The following is a 5079-nucleotide window of genomic DNA, read 5'->3' on the forward strand; positions in this document are numbered from 1 at the left end:
TGAAAGAACTTGGTATTCCCATGAGCGAACTCTGAGAAAGTCGTGTGATGATCCAAGGATTCAACCAAGGGGGCAAAGAGCCATAGGCGTGACCAGTCTGGGAATCATTATTGAAGATATGCAATCAAGTGCATAGTTGCATGTGATGGATGCGAAGACTTCATACAATATTTTGCTTGGGAGGCCTTGAATACATGAGAATAAAGTAGTTCCATCTACCTACCATCAATGTTTAAAATACTACGAGGGTGAAGTCGAGAAAAAGATAGTTGCTGATGATGAGCCATTCACCGAGGTAGAGTCACACTTCCTCGATGCAAAAGGTCTACTTGAAGAATCACATTGTAAAGGAGCTAAAAGTTAATGATGTCATAAAAAGCAAAATTAGCGAGCCCACAACTAAAAGAGCCGAAATGACTACTGCTAGAGTCAAAGATGTTACCGAGAAGGTACAACCCAACGCGAATAAATCTTATAGAGGGGGTATTGCATCTTATGGCAAGAAGTCTTGCGCTCCAATATGTCCCTAAAAGGAAGAAAGACGAGGGCAAATCATCTAATCTCCAAACTAACATGCTAAAGGAGTTAACTCTTCCGGTAAAACGAATTAAGGTAGTAAAGTTGTCCTCGAAGCTGCTTGCAAGGTTTGTAGCCCAAAATTGTTTGCAGAATGTGGCACTCCCTAAAAAGCGAACAGATGAAGGTTTTGACCCTAACGCTTACAAGCTATTTGCAAAAGCTGGATACAATCCCAATGAGCTGTCAAAGTTAGGGAAGCTACCATCAGAAGCTGCAACAAGGAAACCATGCGAAGGTTTGGGATACAAGTAACTGTCACTAGTGCGCATCTTAATAAGAAGGACAAACAACAATTATATCACTGTAGAAGATGAATCAGCCACTTCTAACAAGCCTTCTGTCTTTGATCGACTTGGAAAATCGCCTGTGAGGACCTCCGTGTTTGAAAGATTGGGTCCATTAAAGAAAGGGAACAAGTTCTAGAGAAATTTTCAAAGCATAAGAACACCCGCTTCGCCCAAAATCCAGAAGATCTCTAAGGATTTCCAAAGTTTGGTTCCTTCCAGAATGAGGTGACAAACAAAACTTATGGTTTCATGTAAATAAGTACTGAATATAAAGCCATATATTGTGGTCTACACTAAGGAGCATGACAAAGATGAAGAAAGTGTGAGTTTTTCGTAGCATGTTACTATACAAGGCGAGAATGGTGTTCCATCTTCAATGGAGGATAATGCAGAATTGGAGGATGTTTCACCACGTTATCACATATCCTTCAATGATGGGGACCCTCAAGAAGATGAAGATGTGAAATACGCTCCACACGAACTTGAAGAAAGAGTGAAGACGACAGTTGATGCCTTAAAAGAAGTTAACCTTGGCACCGATGAGGAACTAAGACCTACCTATCTAAGTGCTTTACTAGAAGTTGATGAAGAGAGCACTTACATTGAGTTACTCAATGAGTTCAGGGATGTCTTCGCTTGGAGTTACAAAGAGATGCCTGGATTGGACCTGAAAGTAGCAGTCCATCACTTTGCAGTCAAAAATGGTGCTCGCCCTATTAAACAAGCTCAAAGGCGTTGTAGGCCAGACTTGGTTCCCTTAATTGAAACTGAAGTTAACAAACTCATCGAAGCTGGCTTTATTTGTGAAGTTAAATACCTAACATAGGTTTCAAGTATTGTCCCTGTAAGGAAGAAAAATGGCCAGATTCGAGTGTGCATTAACTTTAGGGATCTTAACAATGCATGTCCGAAAGATGACTTACCGCTTCCCATTCCAGAACTGATGATCGATGCTACTACTAGGTACGAGGCAGTGTCATTTATGGACGGTTCATCAGGCTATAACCAAATTCGCATGGCACCTAAAGATGAAGAGCTTTCTGCATTCCGTACCCCCAATGGTATTTATTGCTACAAGGTAATGCCTTTTGGCTTGAAAAAAGCTGGTGCTACTTACCAAAGGGCTATGCAGAATATTTTTGATGATCTTCTCCACAAGAATGTCGAATGTTATGTTGATAACTTGGTGGTAAAATCAAGAGAGAAGGGCGACCACTTGAAAGACATAAGAATGGTGTTTGAGTTGCTCTGAGGTACCAACTTAGAATGAACCCATTGAAATGCGCCTTTGCAGTTACTTCCGAAAAGTTCCTTGGTTTCATTGTTTGACATCGAGGGATTGAAGTTGATCAAGCCAAAGTCGATGCAATCTTGAAAATGCCTGAGCCTCGGGACATTCACGAATTAAAAAGTCTGTAGGGAAAGTTAGCGTACCTTAGGAGATTCATCTCAAACCTAGCTGGGAGGTGTCAACCATTCAGTCACCTTATGAAGAAAGGTGTCCCTTTCAAATGGGACCAAGTGTGTAGCAATTCCTTTGAGAGCATTAAATCCTACTTGATGAAGCCTCATGTTCTGGCAATTTCAGTATTAAAAGCCGCTGATACTATATATTTCAGCACAAGAAAGGTTTGTTGGAGCACTATTGGCCCAAGAAAATAGTGAAGGGAAAGAAAATTCCCTTTACTACTTGAGCAGGATGATGACACCAAATGTGTTGAATTATTCACCAGTTGAAAAGTTATGTTTGGCGCTAGTCTTCTCAATCCAAAAGTTGAAGCACTACTTTCAAGCTCATGTCGTTTGTTTGGTTTCTAGAGCAAATCCCATCAAGTTTGTGATGTCAAAACATGTCCTTAGCGATCGACTAGCAAGGCGGTACCTCCAGTTTCAACAATTCGAAATTGTGTACATCACTCAAAAGGCTATAAAAGGACAAGTGTTAGCGAACTTCTTGGCAGATCACCCTATACCTGATGATTGGGAGCTAACTGACGAACTACCTGATGAGAACGCTATGGTCATCGAAGTTTAGCCTCCATGTAAGATGTACTTTGATGGTGATGCACATCGCGGAGGAGCTCGTGTTGGTGTAGTATTTGTCACTTCTCAAGGTGAAGTTCTGACCTACTCTTTTACGGTGACGCAACTCTGCTCTAACAACGTTGTTGGGTATCAAGCACTAATATTTGGGCTCGAAATGGCTGTCGAAATGAAGCGGTTGCAATTGCAAGTCTTTGGTGACTCTCACTTAGTGGTCAATCAACTTTTAGGTAGTTACGAGGTCAAAAAGCCTGAACTACGCCCATATCATGATTACGCTAAAAAGTTAGTGGGTTGTCTCGGTGATGTGACTATTCAGCATGTGCCAAGGAAAGAAAATAAGAAGGCAGATGCTTTAGCTGCCCTAGCTTCATCTTTAACCCTGCCTGATCAAGCGCAAGTTATTGTCTGCCAAAAATGGGTAGTACCGCTGCCAAATGAGGATGAAGGTGAAGAAAATATATTTCAGTATTAAAAGCCGCTGATACTATATATTTCAGCACAAGAAAGGTTTGTTGGAGCACTATTGGCCCAAGAAAATAGTGAAGGGAAAGAAAATTCCCTTTACTACTTGAGCAGGATGATGACACCAAATGTGTTGAATTATTCACCAGTTGAAAAGTTATGTTTGGCGCTAGTCTTCTCAATCCAAAAGTTGAAGCACTACTTTCAAGCTCATGTCGTTTGTTTGGTTTCTAGAGCAAATCCCATCAAGTTTGTGATGTCAAAACATGTCCTTAGCGATCGACTAGCAAGGCGGTACCTCCAGTTTCAACAATTCGAAATTGTGTACATCACTCAAAAGGCTATAAAAGGACAAGTGTTAGCGAACTTCTTGGCAGATCACCCTATACCTGATGATTGGGAGCTAACTGACGAACTACCTGATGAGAACGCTATGGTCATCGAAGTTTAGCCTCCATGTAAGATGTACTTTGATGGTGATGCACATCGCGGAGGAGCTCGTGTTGGTGTAGTATTTGTCACTTCTCAAGGTGAAGTTCTGACCTACTCTTTTACGGTGACGCAACTCTGCTCTAACAACGTTGTTGGGTATCAAGCACTAATATTTGGGCTCGAAATGGCTGTCGAAATGAAGCGGTTGCAATTGCAAGTCTTTGGTGACTCTCACTTAGTGGTCAATCAACTTTTAGGTAGTTACAAGGTCAAAAAGCCTGAACTACGCCCATATCATGATTACGCTAAAACGTTAGTGGGTTGTCTCGGTGATGTGACTATTCAGCATGTGCCAAGGAAAGAAAATAAGAAGGCGGATGCTTTAGCTGCCCTAGCTTCATCTTTAACCCTGCCTGATCAAGCGCAAGTTATTGTCTGCCAAAAATGGGTAGTACCGCTGCCAAATGAGGATGAAGGTGAAGAAAATATATTTCAGTATTAAAAGCCGCTGATACTATATATTTCAGCACAAGAAAGGTTTGTTGGAGCACTATTGGCCCAAGAAAATAGTGAAGGGAAAGAAAATTCCCTTTACTACTTGAGCAGGATGATGACACCAAATGTGTTGAATTATTCACCAGTTGAAAAGTTATGTTTGGCGCTAGTCTTCTCAATCCAAAAGTTGAAGCACTACTTTCAAGCTCATGTCGTTTGTTTGGTTTCTAGAGCAAATCCCATCAAGTTTGTGATGTCAAAACATGTCCTTAGCGATCGACTAGCAAGGCGGTACCTCCAGTTTCAACAATTCGAAATTGTGTACATCACTCAAAAGGCTATAAAAGGACAAGTGTTAGCGAACTTCTTGGCAGATCACCCTATACCTGATGATTGGGAGCTAACTGACGAACTACCTGATGAGAACGCTATGGTCATCGAAGTTTAGCCTCCATGTAAGATGTACTTTGATGGTGATGCACATCGCGGAGGAGCTCGTGTTGGTGTAGTATTTGTCACTTCTCAAGGTGAAGTTCTGACCTACTCTTTTACGGTGACGCAACTCTGCTCTAACAACGTTGTTGGGTATCAAGCACTAATATTTGGGCTCGAAATGGCTGTCGAAATGAAGCGGTTGCAATTGCAAGTCTTTGGTGACTCTCACTTAGTGGTCAATCAACTTTTAGGTAGTTACGAGGTCAAAAAGCCTGAACTACGCCCATATCATGATTACGCTAAAAAGTTAGTGGGTTGTCTCGGTGATGTGACTATTCAGCAT

Source organism: Nicotiana sylvestris, chromosome 5 (assembly GCF_000393655.2).
Source record: "Nicotiana sylvestris chromosome 5, ASM39365v2, whole genome shotgun sequence".
Taxonomy (NCBI): Eukaryota; Viridiplantae; Streptophyta; class Magnoliopsida; order Solanales; family Solanaceae; genus Nicotiana; species Nicotiana sylvestris.